Here is a 26672-nt window from a genome sequence, read left to right as displayed (position 1 = left end):
ACATGACTGAAGTGGCTTAGCACGCGTGCACAGAGGTCATAGACTTAAACTTGCAGCATAAGTTCTTATAGAAAACAGGGTAACATACTGGTATAAACTGAGAGCCAGAGATTTAGCATGAAGCTAAAGAAGCTTGGGCATCCAAGGGTCCCCTTCTTGCATGGAGTAAAGAAAAGGAACTAAACTTCCATGTGTTCAATAATTTGCTGTGATTTATTTGTCCCTTCTGTTTCCTTTCATACCTAATTTGTGTTTGTAATTTTATTTTTTTGTAAAGACCTTCATGGCCCCAATCATATCAGCTTTAGGCTTCATATCACCTGGATCCATTCTTGCAGAGAATTTAATTCAAAATAATTATTCAGAAACTGCAACAAATGACTGCAAATTTCACAGGCCAGATGTGGATTAAATGCCAAACTAGTGGTAGATCCATTGGTGATACCAAACTGGTGAGATCTAGAGGTAACATGCATATTCAAATATGCAAAGTAAAGATGGCATGTTTATTTTTCTGAAGTTGATCTAGTCTTCATGAGTTTTTACCTTCCTTCTGGGTAGGAGAGAAACTTCACCTTGACAGTTCTGTTTCTTCTTTTTCTTTCTATTTAAAATACTCCTTTCTAGGAATTGCCTGGTTGCCAGTGGTTAAGACTTGACACTTTCACTTCCCAGCCCCAGGTTCAATCGCTGGTTGGGGAAGTAAGATCCCATTAAGGCCAAAAAACAACAACAACAAAACTTCTCCCCAGGAAAATGCTTGACCTCAGAATTTTTACTTTCCCTCTTTCTGTTCCCAAAGATGTGGTCTGAGAATATGGGGGTGAGGTGGAGGGTCCCCCGTTCCTGGTTTGGGATGGGGGGAGGACTCCTCTGATCTCATTGATGATGCCGGCACTTTATTCTGGACTCTCATTGGGTAAACTTCACCAGGACTTGCCACACTGGGAACAAAGTAAATCCAACTGAAAGCATTCCTGCTTCAGAGCTTATCACACAGCCTGCTTCTGCCATCTTCCAGAGTATAGGAGGAAGTTTCTGGACAGCGTCTACATCAACATGAGTTGAGGAAGATTCTGGAGAGCTGAAATGGGCCCTTTCGCTTTGGCAAGGCCACCATGGCAGTCTCCTCCCAAAACACAGCGGTCTCCCAGGAGACACCGAGGCACACACGTTCCCCTCAGTTTCCCCTACCACTCTCCTCCTCTTTCTTCCCAGTTCCTCAGAGAAAGGGAAGGCCCTTCCATTTTCCCTTCCTCCCTTGAATTAGCTTCCTCTAAGTCGTGTCTTTCTTCCTGGAACAGATAGCCTCACAGCTCAGCTGAAGTGTCAGAAAGGGTGTCCTCTCTACGCTACAGAAAAAACCACAAGCGTTTCTGATTTGTACCTCAGGCCCCATTCTTGATGCATTCGTTGAAGCTAACAGATTTTAGAAAACCCTTCTAATTGTCAACAGAGTGTGTGCTTAGTCATGCCCAGCTCTTTGTGATCCTATGGACTATAGCCTACCAGGCTCCCCTGTCCATGGGATTCTCAAGGCAAGAGTACTGGAGTGGGTTGCCATTTCCTTTTCCAAGGGATCTTCCTGACCCAGGGATTGTACCACATCTCATTGACAGGTGGATTCTTTACTACTGTGCCACCTGGGAAGCCCTTTGTCAACAGAGCTAGTTGTTTAAAATTATTGCTTTGCCACCTGTTCCAAAGATCTGAATATCCATCTCAGCTTTCCCCTAATTTTTGCAATCCTGTCCTAAAAATAATCTTAATCCTCTCTGGAGCAAATGGATGTCTCTGGAACAATATAGGGGATATGCACAAAGGAATGAAGAGGAAAAGAGCCCATTAAATCATAATTGTTATGTCTCCCATTGGACTATGAAAAGTCCTTTTTAAAAAGACTTTCTTGTGAAAGTATTTCTATTTTGATCAGTGTTGTATTTTTATTTTATTTCAGTTATTGTTCTAAGTGAGAGTTTGGTATTGTGACATACTTAGAAACTAGTCAAGTGAGTTCATGTTTATATTTGGCTAATAAATAATTTTGTTTTTAAAGAAAAGATGACTTCTTTGGATAGTCTGTCTATCTCATGGGCAGAGTAGGAATGAGGTAATAGTAAATGACAGGTACCATCAAGATCCCTAAAGGATAAATTCCAAACAGCAGTATCTCCCCGATTCTGAACCAAAATAGTTATGTGCTATATCTATGTATTTATCTATTCATTCATCCATCCATCCACCTATCTATCCGTCCATCCATCCATCTAACTACCTCAGTCTGGCTTGATATATAAAGTAGCTTTCAAAGGGGTGTGGCTCAATAATTAGAAGGTAAAGAACAATTCATACTCAAAACATCCCAAAATAGAGGGACTATGGCAAGAACTTCTTACCTAGTCTTCCTTCTACCCCCTTTCCCTATGGTTTCCTTTCTACACAGAAGCCAGAACCTTTCTTATAAACTTGGATACTCCTCCAGTAGCTTCTCATCAGACTAGAGCCAAAGCTCACCTTCTTGTAGATGTCCCAGCTGGTCCCCCATCTCTTACTCCCTGCGTCCTCTCACTCCATTCCAGCCACACTGGTTTCCTTCTGTTCCTCCCATCCTTCCACTGACTCCTGCCCCAGGGCCTCTCCTATTATTGGAGTCCTCATTGCCTCTGCAGTCCTCCCTTATTTCCTTCCACCTTGTTGAAACGTCACCTAACCCAAAAGTTTTTATTAGACTTCCAGAAATAAAATGAGTCTTCTCCTTGCCTTACCCATCACTTCCTCTCTTATCCTATTTCATTCTTTTTCCTAACACTTACTTGTTTTGTCAGAATTAATTTTTGGTCTCTCTTCATTGGAAAATACACAGAATGAGATGGAATCTGCTTTATTTATTAACGAATGCCCAGCACCAGGAGTAGAAGCTGAACAGATCAGGCTAGGCGCTACTCCAGGTCAATTAAGAAACCACCTCATCCCAGTTTGCTTGGAAATTTCTGAGGGTTATCAGTGAAAACTTCACATCCTTGGAATCCATTCTGTCTCAGGAAATCTCAGACAGTTGGTCACCCCACTCTCAATAAGTTGAGCTGAAAGAAAGTAAATGAAGGGAAATGTTGAATGAAAGAAAGCGAAAATAGGGAAAAATGAAGACAGGAAAGGAGGGAGGGAACTAGGGAGAAATGGAGGGAGGAAGAGAGAGAAAAAGAGAGAGAAAAAGGATATTAATACTTATTTTTGTGGAAAGGTAAAAGAGGTGTTTTTTCACAGTTTTTAGGAGATGCCTGGATCAAATTAAATATGTTTTTAAAGACCTGAGACCCTTTTTTCTTGGTTTTGATGCTTCACAGTACCATAACACATCTGATTGGAATTTCAATTCCAGGTTTAATATACTATGCAAGCTGGTGTAGGCTCTATAATTATGCATATTCATGAGCACAGTCATGACCTTACTTTTGATATGACTGGCAAAGTAAGGTACCAACAAAAGAACAATAATCAAAGAAACAGGGGAAGTACCAATTGTTATTTACCTCTGACATTTTACTAGAAAAACTCAAGCAAAATGAAAGATCGTTTCTGATGATGTATTAAAACTAACAAAACAACATTATAAAATGCCATTTTTTTCCCTTTTGCACAATAAAACATTTTAAAGCTACACCACTAGGCAGTCACTCCATAAGACACAATAATATCCAGATGTGAGGTAGTTAATAATATTACAGTTTTAACTCATTTGATATTTCAAAGATATCCTTTGAACCCCCCCAAATCAAGTTAAATGGGTACTTATGGAAGTATATATTTCTCATGAATCCTTATGCTGTGGCTCTAAGAACCTACTGTGTGTCTGTCTCCTCTGGGTGCATTTCAGTTATTTACCTTGACAATTTTCCAGTCACTCTTGGGTGGGTGTGTAAATCTGTAAGCAGTTTGTGGCATGTGATAAGGGAGGACCTGCCTTCCTCGGCTTGGGACTGTCAGTGGAGTATCAGGACCACGTGATCTCTATGGAGTATCTGTTTTATTTGACTTGAAGCAAATAGTCGTATATCTCTCAGTGGTTGCATCAGTTTGGTAAAAATAAGATTATTGTCCCTTGAGGTCTTATGACAATGAAAGAAGATGCTTTAGAAATTAAAGAAAAAAAGAAAATACTTGAAACTCAAGATAGGAATCACATCTTATCATTTTGTATCCCGGGTACCTCACAGAATGCCTGGATAACTCACAGTGGGTTTTAGGAAACTGCCTATCTGTAATGTCATTCCATCCTGTAAGCCCTCCTGTGAAGTGGGTGTTACCACAACCTCCTAAGAAGCTCAGAGAGGTTTGGCGCCTATCCAGATCTCAGATGCACGTAAAAAGTAGAGGCACAGTTCGAACCCTGTACTTCCAACCATCATCTAGTACACATTCCAAGGCACCAGTACACCTCCAGCAATTGAACTGATTCATATGTTAAGAGTTTCACCTTGTTTTAACACACCAAAACTCATGTACAAAAATGTTATGGAGGGTTTGTGCCCAAGCCCGCTTCTGCATTGTATGTGTACCTTCTTCCTGGCACTCGCTCAGACCATCTCATTCCCAGCATGAGAGTTGTCTATAAACCCTGTGCAGTGGCACTGTAATTTGGAATCTCTGCAGGAGCCTGACTACATTGAACCGATGCATGGATTAACACCTACTTCAACACACACACAACCATTCCCCACCTACACTGGCAGTTTTTACCCAACCAAACAATAGCAGATTGAGGTTCTGCGTATGGAGAGGAGACGATGGAAAGGCACGGGTGAAAACACTGACACAATGTGCATTACTTAGTGTGCAGGTGCATTAATGAGCCCTGCCTCAAACCCCAGGTTTGCCAAAAGTCTCTTGCTCATGTATCAAAGCAGTCATCTTGGGTGTGAGTGGAAATGTTAGTAATGTTCATTCCTGCCTAAATATTTCCTGGAACCCATTACAAAAGGTTCATTTTCCAAATGGATTTTGTTAATTTAATTTACTGTGTTCCTGTTGTAGCTGGAAACTTAGAGGTAAATTGAGAAGAATAAATAGGTTAAATTGCCCCAGGGGAGTTTGTCCATGGAGCATCCCAAGTGTACTGAATGACCCTTAATGAGTACTGCTTGTAGAATAATCTGATATGCATCATACAGAATAAAATAACTCCTTTTTTTCAGTTGAGAAACCATTCTCTAGGGAATTGAATGAAGAGCATATACTACTCTCTCTGCTGCCCAAATATACACTCATTTGAGGTGAAGGCAGCAAAAACAAGACAATAAGAAATAAAATATGGGTTTCTCTATTTTCAAGTTACCTTTTCCTTCCAAGACCTATTGTATCAGTACTAAACATGTTCCGTATTTGCAAGGATGAGGAAGGATTCCAGCCTGAAAAGGGATTTCATTCTGGCAAAAAATGAATTAATAGAAACATGGTAAGTCAGTTATTTAACCCAGTCCAGGGGCTGCCAAGTTAACCCTGTGTGAGCTGAGACAACTAAAGAAAATTCTGTTTGTTCTGCTGCAAAATTAGCCCAGGCAAATCAAAACAAGACTCCCAGGCAAATCAAAATGACACTTTCAAAATAAAATCATGTTAATATGGGCTGCAAATACAACTTTATTACCAAAGCAACTTTGGAAGTGCAGTCTGAATGTGAAAACCTGACTGCTTGGGGAAAAAAAACAAATAATTACTATCCTAATAAGACTACAATTAAGATCATGTAGGACAGCATTTAGGGAGCTTCTTCCTGCTTATTTTCACCCTGTATATTATTTATGCCTGCAGGTTAGGTTATATCCCTAAATATCATATTTCTCACCAGAAACAGCGCTGAGTAATTGGATGCTGCAGGGCTTAATGTTCAGTACTGACTCATTTTGATTAGACCCATATTTTATCACTTGTGCTATTACCATCAGAGATTTTTTTTTTTTAAGTCATGAAACTTCTTTGTTCTTGGATTTGATATCCTTAAAGTTAGGGAAATCAGTTCCTAACATCTCAAGAAATCAAGTGACTTAGTGTCTCAGCCATGTCTAGGTGGTTCAAATCATTGATCATTTTCGGTCTGAGGTTAATGTAAACTGAACCCACTTTCTGTAATGAAGCAGCCCTTAAAGAAGGGCTGAGCTATGCTCTGAACTGTGGAAATAATGGATCTAATAGTTAATTCAGTCATTTCTGAATAGCGTGCACTTATATTGGTTGAGTTAATAATGTCCATCTTAAATCAATGTGAAATTTAAACCTTTATGGACTATCTTTATAAAATATAAACCTTTATGGAATATCATTAAAATGTATGTGTAGAAATGGACAGTTCTTCTGTGCTTTGGATCCGCTGCCCGCAGACCAAGGATCCTTATTTTGCCTCCCTCCGTCCTTCCCTTCCTTCCTTCCATTCCTTCCTTCCTCCTTCCCCACCCCGCTTTCTTCCTCTTATGCTTTCAATTATTTCTCTGTACTAATGATTTTTCTCCATACAGCCCATGAAGTTGCTTAATTCCTTTCATTTTCCTTATTTTTTATTTTCTCAATCTCATATTCTCCTGGGTTTACTGTGATAAACCTCTAAAATACTTCATATTAAAGTACTTCAAAGAGGTGTGTACTTTCAATGTTCTCTCCCTAAGTTTTCATTTACTCTGTAAACCATTCAGCTGGTTTTTCTTACTGTCACACCAATATGCTTACCAATAATGTTGTATGTTGCCAAAGTGCATAGACATTTTCTTTTCTTTATTTCTCTTTCTGGGGCATTTGACACATTTCCCTTTATCAAAAGGCTCTCTTCTTTTGCCTTAGAGGACATCACTGTCTTTTCCTCTCCTTTGTTCTTTTGTCATCTCCTTCTACAGATTTTCTTCTTCTTGGTTCAGAAATAGTCTCCCTAGGACTTTATTTTTCCTTGGTTCTCTTCTCCTTTTATGTGTAATCCTTAGGTGACTAAGGATATGCTCGTGGCTTCGGGTACCATTTAGATATTTATATTTTTAGCCTAAGCTTGCTGAGACCCAAATATCAGTTATCTGCTATATGTCTCTATTTCAATACTCTTGAAGAAAATTCAAACTTCCTGAAACTGAACATATTCTCTTTCCTCCCCAAAATGTCCTTGGCTTATTTTTGCGAAAGAGCAGAGATAAGGCACATCCTTGGTGATGAACAAGGCTCCATTTTTTCAGGCTTAAAGCCAGAATCTTAGTTATTTAATATCCCTCTTCTTTGTTTACCACATTCAATGTTACATCAAATCTTATCTGTCCTACCTCATTACTGGTAATTGTTCTGTTCAGATTTTTTATTTCTTCCTGACTCAGTATAAGAAGGTTATATATTTCTAGGACTTTATCCATTTTTCCTAGACTGCTTCTTCTTTGTGTCCAGAAACATACTCACAGACACACCTGAAAATGATCTGTATCCAGTTAACTGGGCACCCCTTAGTCCAGTCAAATTGACACATATAATTAACCATCACACTTACTATATCTATTGTATAACTTCTATGGGCATTTTTTTTGCAGTTACCATGGGGCCACATAAAATATAAAAATCTACTTTAAGCTGATAATAACTTCACTTGAATACAAAAACTACACACTTACCTCTCCCCCCACATTATATGTTACTGATATCACATTTTGCATCCATTTTTATTGTATATTCATTAACATAATTTTGTTTAGAGTTATTTTTGATACTTTGGCTTTTTCCTCTTATACTAGAATTAAAGGGGATTTATCCACCATTCTTTCAGTAGTACAGTAATCTGTATTTTTTAACATATTGACCTTTACCAATGAGTTTCATAATTTCTTGTACTATCTTATTTCTGTTTAGTGTTCTTTTGTTTCAATCGGCAGAGCTCCCTTTAGCATTTCTTGTTAGGCAAGTCTAGTATTTGCCTGAGAAAACCTTTTTCTTTCCTTTATTTTTGAATAATTTTTCCTGATAATTCTTGGTCAGCAGGTGCTTTTTTGTTGTTTGTTTTCAGCACTTTGAATATATCATCTTGCACCCTTCTAGCATGTAAGGTTTCTGCTTAAATCTGCTCATAATCCCATGGGTGTTCCCTTTTATATGACAAGTCAATCTTTTCTTGCTGTTTTGTCTCTTTGTTTTTGATCTTTGACAATTTTATTATACTGTGCCTTTGTGTGGATTTGGTGGGGAGGGGGATGTCATCTTTTTGGGGGGGGGTAGATCTTTTGAGAATCCTAGATCTAAGTGTCTATTTCCCTCCCCAAATTTGGGATGTTTCCAGCCAATATTCTTTAGAATAAGATTTCTTTCTCTCTTGCTTTCTCCTAAATAATAAACACATTATACACCCATAATATGTACACTGATTTGCTTATGGTATTCCATAAGTCCCTTAAGCCATTTTTACTCTTTTTCTTTCTTTTTCCTTGGGTACCCACTGTTTTTAGACCCTGGTTTAGCAGATGAGACTTTTCTTGAACTTGTCCTGAACTTATCTCCAACCTACCTGGCTCTCTCCTGTCTCTGCTGCTACAACAAACAACATTTACTTTCACACGTACATTATGCTTTTATTTTATTTTTCCCAGTCTGTGTCTTCTTTTTGCACTGGAGAAACTTCCTGTATCCCACCCCCTTTCTCTTATAGCTATGTTCTACTTATTCTTCAAAACCTTGGACCCATTATCACCTCCACTGAGAATCTGATCTACTCCCCTCTCCACTTCATGTATCCTTCTCTTAGCACTTACCACATTTTGCTGCAGTCATTAATGATAATGTTCTACTTGCCTTCATAAGCCTTGAACTTCTCATGCTACCTACCTCTTGCGAGATGTTCAATAAAATATTTTAGAAAAAAATGAACAAAAGAAAGTGAAAAGTTAATAAATGACTGAGCCCTTCTTCATTCCTTAGATTAGAAAATGTGGGCTACTTCTGTAGCCATCTGCTTTTAAAAGAAGTAGCATCCACATTTATAAAAGCTGGTAATCCTTTTACTGCAACAATATACAAAAGAACTATAGCAAAAAGATCTTCATGACCCAGATAACCAAGAGGGTATGATCACTCACCCAGAGCCAGACATCCTGGAATGCAAAGTCAAGTGGGCCTTAGGAACCATCACTACAAACAAAGCTAGTGGAGGTGATGGAATTCCAATTGAGCTATTTCAAATTCTAAAAGATGATGCTGTGAAAGTGCTGCACTCAATATGCCAGCAAATTTGGAAAACTCAGCAGTGGCCACAGGACTGGAAAAGGTCAGTTTTCATTCCAATCCCAAAGAAAGGCAATGCCAAAAAATGTTCAAAGTACCACACAACTGCACTTTCTTCACACTAGAAAAGAAATGCTCAAAATTCTTCAAGCCAGGCTTTAACACTATATGAACCATGAACTTCCAGATGTTCAAGCTGGATTTAGAAAAGGCAGAGGAACCAGAGATCAAATTGCTGGCATCTGTTGGATCATTGAAAAAGCAAGAGAGTTCCAGAAAAACATCTATTTCTGGTTTATTGACTATGCCAAAGCCTTTGACTATGTGGATCACAACAAACTGTGGAAAATTCTTAAAGAGATGAGAATACCAGACCACCTGACCTGCCTCCTAAGCAATCTGTATGCAGGTCAAGAAGCAACAGTTAGAACTGGACATGCAACAATAGACGGGTTCCAAATAGGGAAAGGAGTATGTAAAAACTGTATAGTGTCACCCTGCTTATTTAACCTATGTGCAGAATACATCATGCAAAATACTGGGCTGGATGAAGCTGAAATCAAGATTGCCAGGAGAAATATCAATAACCTTAGATATGCAGATGACACCACCCTTATTCAGTTCAGTTCAGTTCAGTTGCTAAGTTGTGTCCGACTCTTTGTGACTCCATGGACCACAGCACACCAGGCCTCTCTGTCCATCACCAACTCCCGGAGTTTACCCAAACTCATGTCCATCGAGTTGGTGATGCCATGCAACCATCTTATCCTCTGTTGTCGCCTTCGCCTCCTGCCCTCAATCTTTCCCAATATCAGGGTCTTTTCATATGAGTCAGCTCTTCACATCAGGTGGCCAAAGTAATGGAGTTTCAGCTTCAACATCAGTCCTTCCAATGAATACTCAGGACTGATCTCCTTTAGGATGGACTGGTTGAACCTCCTTGCAGTCCAAGGGACTCTCAAGTGTCTTCTCCAAAACCACAGTTCAAAAGCATCAATTCTTTGGCGACCACCCTTATGGCCAAAACCAAAGAAGACCCAAAGAGCTTCTTGATGAAAGTGAAAGAGAAGAGTGAAAAAGTTGACTTAAAACTCAACATTAAGAAAACTAAGATCTTGGCATCCAGACCCATCACTTCATGGCAAATAGATGGAGAAACAATGGAAATAGTGACAGACTTTATTTTGGGGGCGCTCCAAAATCACTGCAGATGGTGACTGCAGCCATAAAATTAAAAGACTCTTGCTCCTTGGAAGAAAAGTTATGACCAATCTAAACAGCATATTTAAAAGCAACGACATTACTTTGCCAACAAAGGTCTGTCTAGTCAAAAATATGGTTTTTCCAGTAGTCGTGTATGGATGTGAGAGGTGGACTATAAAGAAAGTTGAGTGTCAAAGAATTGATGCTTTTTAACTGTGGAGTTGGAGAAGACTCTTGAGAGTCCCTTGGACTGTGAGGAGATCCAACCAGTCCATCCTAAAGGAAATCAGTCCTAAATATTCATCGGAAGGACTGATGATGAGGCTGAAGCTTCAATACTTTGGCCACCTGATGCAAAGAACTGATTCTTTTGAAAAGACCTTGATGCTGGGAAAGATTGAAGGCTGGAGGAGACGGGGATGACAGAGGATGAGATGGTTGGATGACATCACCGACTCGATGGACATGAGTTTGAGTAAGCTCCGGGAGTTGGTGATGGACAGGGAGGCCTGGTGTGCTGCAGTCAATGGAGTCACAAAGAGTCTGACATAACTGAATGACTGAACTGATTCCTTGTACAGTTGAAGGATATCCATAGCCATGATTTTTTTCAAGGCTGTAGAATTGAATCCTCTTTCTTAAAAAAAAAAAAAAAATGTGTTTTGTTAGAGGACTGTACTTAATTCTCCACTTCCATTAACCTCTGTTTTAAACCTTTGGAGGAGTAGAAGTGTTACTGCCTTAGAAATGCAAAAGTTTCTTCTCCTTGGCTAGAACAATAGAAAAGAATAGCTAGAATTTTATATAGGAAAGAAAGATCCACTGTGCATGAGTGAGTTGGTGCTCTTTATTTACTGTATATAAAGGGCGACTGAATCATCATCCTATTATGTACATTTTAATTCAAAACCATTGTGGCTCTCACTATGTAGTTTACACTATTTGGTTCTGGTAGTTTGTAAGGTAATGATCTATGCAAATTTCACATAGGTTTTCTTAATTCTCCTATTAAGGGGAAAGAGGGAACATTTCTATGTTCTCTTGTAGTAACTCTCTTAGAAGAAATTCTTCCCTTTTTAATAAAAATACATAATAGTAACATCACTTTGTATCATCTACTGTTATCATGTTCAGTTCCGTTCAGTCACTCAGTCAGGTCTAATTCTTTGCAACCCATGGACTGCAGCATGCCAGGCCTCCCTGTCCATCATCAACTCCCGGAGTTTACCCAAACTCACATCCATTGAGTTGGTGATGCCATCCAACCATCTCATCCTGTTAGGCATTATTTCTCATCATGCTAGGCATTATTTGCTAAGAAAGTTATATATTTCTCATTGAAAAATGATTCTTTTCAACAAAAAAATCATCCAGAATTTTTACTGTATTTCTTTACTCTTCTTTTTTTCATTTTCATTTTTAAATTGAAGTACAGTTAACATACAACATTATATTAGTTTTAGGTATATAACATAGTGATCTTACATTTATATATAGTGTGAATCGTTCACTACAATAAGTTTAGTAACTGTCTATCACCATATAGTTATTACCATATTATTGACTAATTCTTCATGCTCTACATAATGTCTCATGACTTTATTTATCAATTTCAATTTAATTTTATTTTTTTCCCATACCATGCAGCATGTGGGATCTTAGTTTCCCAACCAGAGGTTGAACCCACGTCCCCTGCATCAGAAGCTCAGAGTCTTAACCACTGGACTGTCAGGGAAGTCCCATGACTTATTTATATTATAACATGAAATTTGTACTTCTTAATCCTCTACACCTATTTTACCTATTGTGGTTTTGATTTGCATTCCCTGATAATTAGTGATGTTGAGTATCTATTCATATGTCTGTTGGCCATTTGTGTATTTTCTTTGGAAAATGTCTATTTGGGTACTCTGCCAATTTTTTTAAATCAGATTATTTATTTTTTGATATTGTTTTATGAGTTTTGTCTATTTTGTATATTAATGCCTTATCAGATATGTAATTTGCAAATATCTTCTCCCATTGAGTAGGCAGCCTTTTTGGTTTATTGATAGTTTCCTTTGCTGTGCAAACACTTTTTATTTGATAAAGTCCTATTGTTTGTTTGTTTTTTTTTTATTTCCCTTGCCTGAGGAGAGGTATCCAAAGAAAAATTGCTAAGAATGATATCGAAAAGTGTACTACCCATGCTTTCTTCTAGCAACTTTTTGGTTTCAGGTCTTACATTTAGCTCTTTAATCCATTTTGAGTTTATTTTCATATATAGTATGAGAAACTAGTCCTGTTTAATTCTTTGCATATAGGTGTCCAGTTTTCCCAATACCATTTGTTGAAGAGGCTGTCTTTTCCCTATTGTATATTCTTGTCTCCTTTGTTACAGATTAACTGACCATATAAATATAGATTCATTTTTGGGGTCTCTATTCTTTCCTATTGTTCTGTATGTTTTTGTGCTAGTGATTGCTATAGTTCTGTTGTATAGTTTAAGATTCAGGGAGTATGATATCTCCAACTTTGTTCTGCCTTAAGATTTCTTTGACTGTTATCATTAGCATCCTGATAGGGCTTGCATTGATCTGTAGGTTGCTTTGGGCTTCCCTGGTAGCTCAGACAGTAAAGAACCTGCCTGCTATGTGGGAGACCTGGGTTTGATCTCTGGGTTGGGAAGATCCTCTAGAGATAGGAGTGGCTACCCACTCCAGTATTCTTGCCTGGAGAATCCCACGGACAGAGGAGTCTGGTGAGCTACAGTCCATGGGGTTGCAAAGAGTCTTTGGCTCATATGAGTATTTTAAAAACAATAATTCTTTCAATTCATGATCACAGTGTCCATCTTTTCATTTTTTGTGTGTTATCTTTCTTTCTTTCATCAATGTCATTGTTTTCAAAGTACAGATTATTCACCTCCTTGACTAAATATATTCCTAGGTATTTTATTCTTTTTGATGCAATTGTAAATGGGATTTATCTCTTAATTATCCCTCTCTGATAGTGCATTGTTAGTGTATGGAAAAATAACAGATTTCTGTATATTGATTTTTTTTATCCTGCAACTTTACTGGACTCATTTATTAATTTAAATAATTTATTTTAATAACATATTTGATGGAGTCTGTAGGATTTCTGATATATCATGTTTTGGGAAGATAGTGATAATTTTATTCCTTTTTTCCAATTTTGATGCCTTTCATCTCTATCTTGTCTGATTGCTACAGCAAGGACTTCCATTGCTCATTTTGCCTAACTCTCTCTGTTTCCATATATAAAGTTTATTAACTATGTCCCCTAGTCCTGAAAGAGAAACCTTATGTAGAAAGAGTCCTGAGGGGTCCAATGGCACAATTCCTCTGGTCTCCAGAGCTTGGTGCTCCAGGGATATCTCCAGTATGAGTTATTCTGTTGTGATTAGGCTGTAATTGCTGTGAGCCTGCTGGGGCATAGGGTTGTTCCCCAGGCAGGCTGTCTTCAAGGTCCAGCTGCAACTGCTGTGAGCAGGCTGGCCCCCCCAGAGCAGGAGCTGCTTTAGAAAGATACCAGTGCTGATAAAGCTAACTGCTGAGCAGCCTGGGACTCACCCTCCAGAAGAGGAGTCACTTTGTAGGGGCACCAGTGCCAGCCAGGGCTGTGTCCCAGGTTTGGTGGGTTGGTGGAAGGAAGCTTCTTTGAAAGGGCTGGCTATGGTAGGTTCTCAGGAGAATTCCAGGGCAGGCTGCATGGTGGTAGGTAGGTTAATGGGGAGTAACACAAATGGCACCTACCAGCTCTAGGCCAGCTAGGTGGAAGGAAAGGGGGAAAAAGTCACCCACCAGTGCTTCTGTCCCCAGAGAAAGTTCCACCATATCCCTGTATCTACCAGATCCAGCATGTACCCTAGCAGTAGCCAATGAACCTCCATCTCAGATGACCTAGGTGCTTTGCAAGTCACTGCATATGCACCAGGACTGGAGACAGTGAGCTTGTGAGCAAGCCCTTCAGTTGCAGAGTCTCGGGTTCCCGCAGTCCTCTGACTCCCCAGCATAAGCCCTGCTGGTTTTCAAAGCCAGATGTTTTGGGGGCTCATCGTCCCTGCAGGTCCTTCAGGATGGGAAGCCCAGTGAGGGACTCAGATCCCTGCCCCTCGAGGAGGACCTCTGCCTGTAATTCTGATATCCCTCCCATGTGTGCGTTGCTGCCCTAAGGCTGTGGGTTCTGACTAGACTGCACCTCTGCCCTGATTGCTTGTCTCTAAGTGGACTTTTTTAATATTCTTAATTGTAAAAAAATGATGTCTGTTCCACTAGTCTTCAGGTCATTCTCAGAGATAGTTGTTCTGTGTATTTGTAGTTTTGTTGTATTCATGGAAGAAGGTGAGCACAAGACCTTCTTACTCCACCATGCTGATCCAGACTCCCTCTTTTTAAAAATGTTATGCCCAGATAACCAGTGGATTGATTGGCTCTACAGTTTTTTGACATGAACTTATTTTTTTTACCCTGTTCCAGTAATAGCCCAACACCTAATTTATGGTTTAAACAAAATTAAGATATTCTTTAGCCTTATAACATACCTTCTCCTCTTTGTATAATAAAAGAAAATAGGTGGCTTTGAGGTGGCTGAAACAGTGCCTGACATATAGTAGATGCTCAAAAATGTTGTATGAATGGATGAACTCATATCCAGGATAAAGAATAAAGAAAAAATCAGAATGAGGCTGTAATTAGTTTCTTTGTTTGTTTTCACATCCATCACTTCTTGGTAGTTTCCCAATTATGGCTAATTGTCCATGTGACAAGAACTTTATATCTTATGTCACCTGCCTCTACTCCCTACCCCCACCAGTTTTTGAAATAATTTTACCAGACCACCAGATGCACTCTTAGCTACTGAAGAATCTCTTGTCTGTCTCTTTAGCTTCTCCATAAATACACACATTTCTTCATTTGTTTTTGAGGCAATGCTGTGTGTGTAATCATGTGCAAATCTTTATTGAACACTTATGGAATGAGCCACCTGTTCTTACAAATTAGCCGAGTTCTCAAGAAGGCCCAAATTAGTGAATTAGTTGATGAAGGAAATTTGTTGCAGAGACAGCAGGCAGCTAAAGAATTTTTCATCTTGTCAAAAGTATTGTTAGTCTCATAGCTTGGCAAAGAGACAAGAAGATACCATTTTAAACAACTCTAGGTAGTGACTTAGTACCTTCAGCTCACCAGAGAAGAAAATGAAATTGCTTGTCTTATCAGTTAAGAGAAGCTTGGCTGATCTCAGACCATAGCCCAGAAAGTTAACTAAGTTTTGTAGAAGTGGATAATCTTTTCTCAGTGATCGATGTGGCAAGAATAGAACTGTGTTGCCAGGGGAGCTATGGGGAAATAGGTTTCATTGTTTTACTTGTACTTCTGGCTGAAGGCAATGCTGAACAAACCTTAGAAGTCACTTGGCCAGGTCTCATCCATGGAGCATGCAAGGCATCTGATGATTTCTACAGGCACTTTTTAAAAGTAATTACCAGTCTTTGTCAGTGAAACTGCCTTTCAGGTCCTCTCACAAGCATCCAGTTACTTGTTGAGGCATCAAAGCAATACGAACCCTCTGACATTCCTGCCTCCTCCTTTCACATTACAAATCCTGTTGTTGATTGGCAGGCAGCAGCATCCATCACATATATTTCAAACACCCAGAGGCAGTGTTCTTATTTTCAAGGAAGCAGGGCTCTGCATGCAAATTGCACGGTAGAAGGCAACTCTAGACTGGACCCTGTCCTGATCCAGGGAACCCAACTGTACAGCTTGTCTCTGCTCACACCTTTGTGTGACTGTAAATTAGGTCACATTGCCTGTGCTTCACCGACAGAGAAGAAGGGAAAACATCCTCCTGACTCCACATTTACAGAGGTGCTGCCCAGATTTGTTCTCAGGCATGGCAGGGTGGGATCTTTTTCCTGTTCTTCTTCTTTTTATTTCTGGGTCACACTGGTAATAATTTAAGAAAACCCATTAAAATGAAAAAGCATAAAGAAAAATAAACATATTCATAACATACATACTGTTACCATTTTGTATTTATCCTCTGGTCTTATACTTTTAGGAAATAATGAGTGATCTGGTCATGTTTTTTGAATATTTAATAGTTAGAGCAATTATGTTCTCTGACTATTTAGAGGACTGAGTGGCTGGTATAAGCAGTGGAGAAGGATACAAGGAAAATATTTGCTGTAGACAGATACCTTTATCTTTTTTGTCCAATCTCGTGGGTAATAAAATGTTCATCATTTAATAAATGATAATTGAATACCTACTATGTACCAAGGACTGTTTTGGATACTGAAAACAATGCAGTGAATAATGTAAAAATGCCCTTGTAGATGTCATAATCCTCAGAAAGTAAACAGGAAAGGATAAAAGCACTCAATGCAAAACTTGAAACTTTCATAAATAATTTTCAGCCAAACTGTTCTAAATAAGTACTTGCAAGACCTGGTATAGGGAAAGTTTTGAGTGATGATGTGTTAAATTCATGATCAGGAATTTGTATATTATTTGTGTATCTAAAATAGTGGATTCCTTGGAAGGAAAGTTATGACCAACATAGATAGCATGTTAAAAAGCAGAGACATTACTTTACCAACAAAGGTCCGTCTAGTCAAGGCTATGGTTTTTCCAGTAGTCATGTATGGATGTGAGAGTTGGACTGTGAAGAAAGCTGAGCACCGAGGAACTGATGCTTTTGAACTGTGGTGTTGCAGAAGACTCTTGAGAGTTACTTGGACTGCAAGGAGATCCAACCAGTCCATCCTAAAGGAGATCAGTCCTGGGTGTTCATTGGAAGGACTGATGCTGAAGCTGAAACTCCAATACTTTGGCCACCTCATGCGAAGAGTTGACTCATTGGAAGAGACCCTGATGCTGGGAGGGATCGGGGGCAGGAGGAGAAGGGGATGACAGAGGATGAGATGGCTGGATGGCATCACCGACATGATGGACATGAGTTTGAGTAAACTCCAGGAGTTGGTAATGGATAGGGAGGCCTGGCGTGCTGCAATTCATGGGGTTGCAAAGAGTTGGACATGACTGAGCGACTGAACTGAACTGAACTGAAAATAGTGGATTGCATAAAAATGAGCTAATCATATCAGTCTTATTTCTAGATGGTATTTTATAGCCCTTTGACAGTTATTTAAGCCTGCACATAGAATGTATCATAACTTGAGCCATATCTATGAGGTTCTAGAATCTCAAAGATGGGAAAGACTTGAATGTTATATGGTTCACCCTCTTTGTTTTTACCTGCTCTATACTCCGAGTGGCTGAATCCTCTCCCCAGCATATTAAACAGTAATTATTCACTTATTGAAATCTTTAGGCACAGGAAGTTCTCTGCTTCCTGGGGTAACCCATTCTTCCAGCCACTAGCTCTAGTTTTAAAAACGATCTTCCTTCTATGAAGCTGAAATCTGCAACTGAGAGTTTCTTCTGTTGAAAATCATGTGCAAATCTCAGGAACTGCCTCCGGCAGTGAAGTTGAGGCAGGAGCACATTTCTTTCTCAGGCATCAAAGGTCAAGCAACCAGAAAGAGCCGTGAAAGTGTCCAGGTGCTAGATTCTCTCCATAAAACAAGTGAGGAAGATAAAAGGGAGTAAGGAAATCCCAGTGGGGTATGGAAGCTCTAGAACTGAGGTCATCTGGCTTTGGCATCTGTCACTCCTTTGTCTGCAGAGCTGACTTTATCTGTTTAATTAGTTGGAAAGGTGGCATCCTCCTCCCTCACTGGTCCATGTGTGGCCTGCCTCACACTGTATCCCAAGGCAAAAGAGTTGATCTTTTAAGCTCTGTCTGGACTCCTCTTTGGTCAAAGGTATCTGAATAGCTGAGTTATTTTAGTGGAAACTCTGAATATGGAATTGCAGTTTGAAGTAGCCCAAATATCTATATTTATAGCTGAGAAGAGACTCTAACATGCAGTGTATGTCATGGAGAAGCCAGTGATGAAATATCTTGCTTTAAGCCATAACAAATGTTAATCTTGATGTGCAGGGGAAATTAAAATCCATTGTAATTATCATTGGAAAGATAATCATTCTTAGGTTTCTTTTCAGCATCCATCACAAACAAACTAACAGTTTCAGTGTAAAAATAAAACAATTGAGTTTTTTCTCCATCTTGTGATTTTAATAACACCTTATAACTACTGTCATATCCACTTATGTACTTTGTGGCCAATTAGGAGGAGGGAAGACTATTCATTAATTGCATCATTGATTCATTCACCAAACATATTGAGAACCTAGACTGTGTCAGACACTATCATTGTGCTGAGGATTCACAGGCCAAACAGAGCATTCTCCCATCCCCCAAAGGAGCTCAAGGAGAGAGACAAATAAACAAACTGTTTTAGAGAAATGAACAAGGATATGAAAAACATCTACAAGGCATGTTCCAAAGGACAAATCAGAATCACTTATTAATAGAAAAAGAAAGGATAGGACATTCCGGGCATCATTGGCTTGTGCGTTATCTGATGGTAGTGGAGAGCCACTGAAGGGCTTGGAGGAAGGGAATAATAATAGAACATTTGCATTTGGGAGCAATCATTCCAACTATGGGGGATAGAAATAATTAAATAGGAATAAGGCTAAAACAAAGAGGGCATATGGGACCAAGAGTGGATTGCCATCAGTTTAATTCCAGTGAGAGCCTAAAAATGAAGTAGTAGAATGTGGGTGGATTGGGGTAGACTAGGTTAGAAGATATCAAGGAGAGAGTTTTGATGATAACAAAATATAGGAGTAAGGAAGGTTACAAAAGTAACTCAGGTTTCTGACTCAGAGTGTTAAGGGGATGATGGTGCTCCCACTGCATAGGTGAGGAGTCGTGAAGCAACAGCACACTGATGTAGACCTATAGGGAAAAGGCTGTGAGCCAAGGCGTGTTCACCAATCATAGTATTCATGCACCAGGACCCGGAAACTTTTCTTTAGGTGTGGAAGCCCAGGCTCAGTGGCATGGTGGATTATATGATGAATAGCTGGTATCTTTTCTTTGAAGCATTGGTTTTCATTTTTTAAATAAGAGCTCCTGGTTAAAAGTTGTATGTCAGATCCCATATGGGGACTCTAAGATCTAATTTTACATAAGGACTCCAAGGCACAGGGGCTAGCCAAGATTCTGAGAAGATACCAAATAAAAATCTTGGAACCTATGGAAAGCAATTTTCATAATTAGGAGGAACACAGAACCCCATATATCATCGTTAGTCTGAGACAAGGAACAGAAGGTTGGAGGGGGGAGGACAGTTTCTTTAAACAGGGAACAGGTGGCCAGTGTAGTCAGGCCCAGCTCGGGAAACCTTAGGCAACTCTGCTCAAAGAGTTTCTCTGCTTCTCCCTTAGAGACTGTCAGATGCAGTGGAGAACAGGATTATTAGCTATTTAGCAAGGGATATTTCTCTTCATGATGGTGTTTTTATTCTTACAGCAACACAGGGAAAGGCCAAGGGATAGAACTTAATGGAACCCACAGACACTATAGAAAATGAAATGTTTTTGTATCTCCGCATAAACAAAATTTTATGTCACAGAATGTCCAAAAAGAAATTTGGCCCTCATTTAAATTGCTTCCTGCAAAGTTAATTGTTTGCTCCCAATCCATAATTGATGATAGCCTTTTCCCTTGCTGCAGTTAGACCAAGGACTCTTGGCAGGCTCGTGCTGTGGAAGCCAGACACAAACACGTAATAATGCCCCCAAGAAGAGCTGAAATATTAGTTTCCCGAGACACAGGCTGTGCAAATTTCTCTGACTTAAGAAAGAGACATAAGTCACACCTTAGAGCCTGTCTTATAGAACTTAGTTTCATAAAAGTTGTCTAATAACTCTGGAATGTACAGATAACATGTTAAAGAAAGGCCAGAAGGATGAGCTCTGAGGAGCCTGATTAACCCTTTCCACAGTTTAACCTGGTTAACCATTTCCACATGGAAATGAGAGTATTCTCATAGCTGAACAGTAGGTTTGCATGTGTCACGAATTCCTTTCAGTCTCTTGATAGAGAGATAAAAAGATGATTGATAGATAGATGTAAATAGATTGGTGATACATAAATATAGAGATAAATCTATACATAGATAGATGTATTTCTCTCCCTTTCCATATGTATATACCTATATCTATATATATAATGTGTATTTTTCTGAATCTACCATACACAATCATTTTATGGAGGCCAGAAACTCCATTACTCATCTAGTGCTCCATTACTCCATTACTTATCTAGGAGGATCTCTAGCCTGGGAGGAGTGTCCCTTCCCACTGTAACCACAAAAATCCTACTCTCTTCCGTGTCCCATTCAAGCCCCTACTCCTCATCTCTCCTTCACGAAGTCCTTTCCTGATCACTATGAATGGCCTTGGTTCCCTTCTCCCCCAACTATTTAGAGTCTGTAACATATCACAATGTTATCATCCACTCTGACAAATTGCACTTCAAGGGTTACTCTCTCCTCCTCCCTAGACTAGACCTAAACAGGTTCCGAGATTACTTCTTCATTCCAACAATGTCTAGCACAGAGGAGCCCATGCAGTTTTGCCTGACGCAACAGTAGCTGCCGACAGCAGCAGTAGAAAGGAAGAAGGAGAGAAGGAAAAGAGAAAAAGAAAACATATTTCTATCTATATGGTTCAAAGGTTAAAACTGCATCTATATAAAGTTCTTATTTTCCTTTGTTATTTGATGCAAAATTATTCAAATATTATGGCAAATGTTTTTTTAATTGATTTATTTTTTTATTGAAGGATAATTGCTATACAGAATTTTCCAGTTTTCTGTCAAACCTCAACATGACTCAGCCATAGGTATACATATGTCTCCTCCCTTTTGAACCTCCCTCCCATCTCCCTCCCCATCCCACCGCTCTAGGTTGATACAGAGCCCCTGTTTGAGCTTCCTGAGACATATAGCAAATTCCCATTGGCTATCTATTTTACCTATAGTAATATAAGTTTCCATGTTATTCTTTCCATATATCTCACCCCCTCCTCCCCTTTCCCCATGTCTATAAGTCTATTCTCTATGTCTGTTTCTCCACTGTTGCCCTGTAAATAAATTCTCAAGTACCACTTTTCTAGTTTCTGTATACATACATTAGAATACGATACATATCTTTCTCTTTCTGACTCACTTTGCTCTGTATAATAGGTTCTAGGTTTATTCACCTCATTAGAACTGACTCAAATATGTTCCTGTTTATGGCTGAGTAATATTCCATTGTATGTATGTACCACAACTTCTTTATCCATTCATCTATCAATGGACATCTAGGTTACTTCCATGTTCTAGCTTTGTAAATAGTGATGCAACGAACAATGGGATACATGTGTCTCTTTCAATTTTGGTTTGCGCAGGGTATATGCCTAGGAGTGGGATTGCTGGGTCATATGGTGGTTTTATTCTTAGTTTTTTAAGGAATTTCCATACCATCTTCCATAGTAGCTGTATCAATTTACATTCCCACCAAAAGTGCAAGAGCATTTCCTATTCTCCATACCCTCTCCAGCATTTATTGTTTGTAGACTTTTTGATGATGGTCATTCTGACTGGTGTGAGGTGATATGTCATTGTAGTTTTTATTTGCATTTTTCTAATATTGAGTGATGTTGAGCATCTTTTCATGTGTTTGCTAGTCATCTGTATGTCTTCTTTGGAGAAATGTCTGTTTAGGTCTTTTCCCCACTTTTTGATTGGGTCGTTTGTTTTTCTCGTATTGAGCTGTATGACCTGCTTGTATATTTTGAAAATTAATCCTTTGTCAGTTGTTTCATTTGCTATTATTTTCTCCCATTCTGAGGGTTGTCTTTTCACCTTGCTTATAGTTTGCTTTGCTGTGCAAAAGCTTTTAAGTTTATCAGGTCCCACTTGTTTACGTTTGTCTTTATTTCCATTACTCTAGGAGATGGTCATAGAGGATCTTACTTTGATTTATGTCATCGAGTGTTCTGCCTATGATTTCCTCTAAGAGGTTTATAGTTTCTGGACTCACATTTAGGTCTTTAATCCATTTTGAGTTTATCTTTGTGTATGGTGTTAGGAAGTGTTCTAATTCCATTCTTTTACATGTAGCTGTCCAGTTTCCAAGCACCATTTATTGAAGAAGCTCTCTTTTCCCCATTGTATATCCTTGCCTCCTTTGTAAAAAATAAGGTACCCATAGGTTCTTGGGTTTATTTCTGGGCTTTCTATCTTGTTCCATCAGTTTATATTTCTGTTTTTGTGCCAGTACCTTACTGTCATGATGACCATGGCTTTGTAGTATAATCTGAAGTCAGGAAGGCTGATTCCTCCACCTCCATTCTTCTTTCTCAAGACTGCTTTGGCTATTTGGGGTCTTTTGTGTTTCCATATGAATTGTGAAATTTTTTGTTCTAGTCCTGTGAAAAATGCCATTGGTAATTTGATAGGGATTGCATTGAATCTGTAGATTGCATTTGGTAACATAGTCATTTTCACAATGTTGATTCTTCCTACCCAGGAACATGGAATATTTCTCCATCTGTTTATATCTTCTTAGATTTCTTTTAGCATCTTATAATTTTCTGTATACAGTTCTTTTGTCTCCTTAAGTAAGTTTATTCCTAGATATTTAATTCTTTTTGTTGCAGTGGTGAATGGGATTGATTCCTTAATTTCTCTTCCTGATTTTTCATTGTTAGTATATAGAATTGCAAGTGATTTCTGTGTATTGATTTTGTATCCTGAAACTTTGCTATATTCACTGATTAACTCTAGTAATTTTCTGATACTATCTCTAGGGTTTTCTATGTACAGTATCATGTCATCTGCAAACAGTGAGAGCTTTACTTTTTCTTTTCTGATCTGGATTCCTTTTATTTCTTTTTCTTCTCTGATTGCTATAGCTAGGACGTCCAGAACTATGTTGAATAACTGTAGTGAAAGTGGACACCCTTGTCTTGTTCCTGATCTTAGGGGGAATGCTTTCAGTTTTTCACCATTGAGAATAATGTGTGCTGTAGGCTTATCATACATGGCCTTTCCTATGTTGAGGTAGTTTCCTTCTATGGTCATTTTTTGAAGAGTTTTAATCATAAATGGGTGCTGTATTTTGTCAAAGGCTTTTTCTGCATCTACTGAGATGACCATATGGTTTTTATCATTCAGTTTGTTATTATGGTGTATCACATTGATTGATTTGCATATCTTGAAGAATCCTTGAATCCCTGGAATAAACCCAACTTGATCATGGTGTATGAGCTTTTTGATGTGTTTCTGAATTCTCTTTGCTAAAATTTTGTTGAGAATTTTGCATCCATGTTCATCAGTGATATTGGCCTACAGTTTTTTTGTGTGTGTGTTATCTTTGTCTGGTTTTGGTATCAGGGTGATGGTGGCCTCATAGACTGAGTTTGAAAGTGTTCCTTCCTCTGCAATTTTTTGACAGAATTTTGGAAGGAAAAGCATCAGCTCTTCTCTAAATGTTTGATAGAATTCCCTTGTGAAGACATCTGGTCCTGGGCTTTTGTCTTTTGGGAGATGTTTGATCACAGCTTCAATTTCAGTGCTTGTAATTGGGTTGTTCATAATTTCTATTTCTTCCTTGTTCAGTCTTGGAAGATTGAACTTTTCTAAGAATCTGTCCATTTCTTCCAGGTTATCCATTTTATTGCCTTATAGTTGTTCTTAATAGTCTCTTCTAATCCTTTATATTTCTGCTTTGTCTGTTGTAACCTCTCCTTTTTCATTTCTAATTTTGTTGATGTGATTTTTCTACCTTTTTTCCTTGATGAGTGGGGCTAACGGCTTGTCAGTTTTATCTTCTCAAAGAACTAGCTTTTAGTTTTATTAATCTTTACTATTGTTTTTGTATTTATTTTTCATTTATTTCTGCTCAGATCTTTATGATTTATTTCTTTCTACTAATTTTGAGTGGGCAGTTGGTTTTATTCAGTTGTTTTAGGTGTAAAGTTAGGTTATCTATTCGATGTTTTTCTTGTTTCTTGAGGTAGGATTACATTGCTATTATCTTCCCTCTTAGAACTGCTTTTGCTGCATCCCATACATTTTGAGTTGTTGTGTCTTCATTGTCATTAGTTTCTAGAAATTTTTTTATTTCCCTTTTGATTTCTTCAGTAACCTGTTGCTTATTTAGAAACGTGTTGTTTAATCTCCATGTGTTTGTGTTTCTTACAGTTTTTTCTTGTAATTGATATCTAGTCTCATAGTATTGTGGTCAGAGAAGATGCTTGATACAATTTCAATTTTCTTAAATTTACTGAGGTTTGACTTGTGACCCAAGATGTGGTCTATCCTGGAGAATGTTCCACGTGCACTTGAGAAGAAGGTGTATTCTGCATTTAGATGGAATGTCCTGAAGATATCAGCTAGATCCACCTCATCTAATGTTATCATTTAAGACTTGTGTTTCCTTATTAGTTTTCTGTTTTGGTGATCTGCCCATTGGTGTGAGTGGGGTATTAAAGACTCCTACTATGACTGTGTTACTGTCAATTTCTCCTTTTATGTCTTAGTGTTTGTTGTAGGTATTGAGGTGCTCCTATGTTGGGAGCATAGATATTTACAATTGTATGTTTTCCTCTTGGATTGATCCCTTGATCATTATGTAGTGTCCTTCCTTATCTCTTGCATTCTTCTTTATTTTAAGGTCTATTTTGTCTGATAGGAGGATTGCTACTCCAGCTTTCTTTTGCTTACCACTTGCATGGAATATATTTTTCCATCCTCTCACTTTCAGTCTATATGTATCAATAGGTCTGAAGTGGGTTTCTTGTAGACAACATGTGTATGGGTATTGTGTTTTCAGCCAGTCTGTGTGTTTTGGTTGGAGCATTTAATCTATTTACATTTAAATTAATTATTGATATATATGTTCCTATTGCCATTTTCTTAATTGTTTGGGGTTAATTTTGCAGATCTTTTTCTTTTCTTGTATTATTTCTTGGGCTATATAAGTCTCTTTAACATTTGTTGTAAAGCTGGTTTGATGGTACTGAATTCTCTTAATTTTGCTTGTCTGAAAACTTTTTATTTCTCCATCAATTTTGAATGAGATCCTTGCTGGGTACAGTAATCTTGGCTGTAGAGTTTTCTCTTTCAGTACTTTAAATGTATCCTGCCATTCCCTTCTGGCCTGCAGTTTCTACTGAAAGATCAGCTGTTAAGCCTATGCGGTTTTACCTTGTATGTCACTCAGTTCTAATGCGATGAATGAAACTGGAGCCCATTATACAGAGTGAAGTAAGCCAGAAAGATGAAGACCAATACAGTATACTAACGCATATATATGGAATTTAAAAAGATGGTAACGATAACCCTATATGCAAAACAGAAAAAGAGACACAGATGTACAGAACAGACTTTGGGACTCTGTGGGAGAAGGCGACGGTGGGATGTTCTGAGAGAACAGCATTGAAACAAGTATACTATCAAGGGTGAAACAGATCACCAGCCCAGGTTGGATGCACGAGACAAGTGCTCAGGCCTGGTGCACTGGGAAGACCCAGAGGGATGGGATGGAGAGGGAGGCAGGAGGGGGGATCGGGATGGGGAACACATGTAAATCCATGGCTGATTCATGTCAATGTATGGCAAAAACCACTAAAATATTGTAAAGTAATTAGCCTCCAACTAATAAAAATAATTGAAAAAAAAAGAAAGAAAAAAAAAGAAAACTTTAAATTAAAATTTTAAAAAAGAGAGAAAAAAAAAAAAAAAAAGGAAAACTCCACAGAACTGCAAAAGCCCAACATAGAGGCAGAGGTTTATAACAACATTAAAAATTGTGACAGAGGAAAAAATGCTCAAAACTTAATTGGATTTCTTAGTGCCAATTAAATCAACAACTACAATGGGTGGTGGGGGGGAGAGGAAAAAAAAGAAAAAAGAAAAGAAAAAAAATCCAAATGAATCTACAGATCAAGTCAAAAAATAAGAATAATAAATGTTTTCTTGAGTCACTGCTATCGGTCCTTTTGATCGCTGGGAGTCACAGTCTACCTTACCTCCCTAGGATGTCCTCCAACACTGTGCTGATCTCTGGGCCTACTGCGGGGGTAGTTCAGATTCTAATCTGGTCCTACTCCCATGTGTTCTTGTGTCCAATGTCCACAGGTATCAGAACTAGTGTGTTTTCTTTTGTGGGAGCGCTCAGTGACCTTTTATATATTCCATAGACACAGAGTCTGCCAAGTTGATCGTGTGGACTTAATCTGCAGCTTGTACAGCTGGTGGGAAGG

The 26672-nt window shown here is 38.6% G+C and overlaps 1 protein-coding gene across 4 annotated transcripts in view; it reads left to right on the top strand.

Annotated features, from left to right (window-relative positions):
- ST6GALNAC3 (ST6 N-acetylgalactosaminide alpha-2,6-sialyltransferase 3) overlaps positions 1–26672 on the top strand; it is a 592462-nt gene that overhangs the window by 501015 nt on the left and 64775 nt on the right. The gene's annotated exons all lie outside the window — the stretch shown is intronic.

This window comes from Cervus canadensis, chromosome 2 (assembly GCF_019320065.1).
Source record: "Cervus canadensis isolate Bull #8, Minnesota chromosome 2, ASM1932006v1, whole genome shotgun sequence".
Classification (NCBI taxonomy): domain Eukaryota; kingdom Metazoa; phylum Chordata; class Mammalia; order Artiodactyla; family Cervidae; genus Cervus; species Cervus canadensis.
The sequence above is the reverse complement of the archived record's forward strand: the minus strand, read 5'-3'. Positions and strand labels throughout refer to the sequence as shown.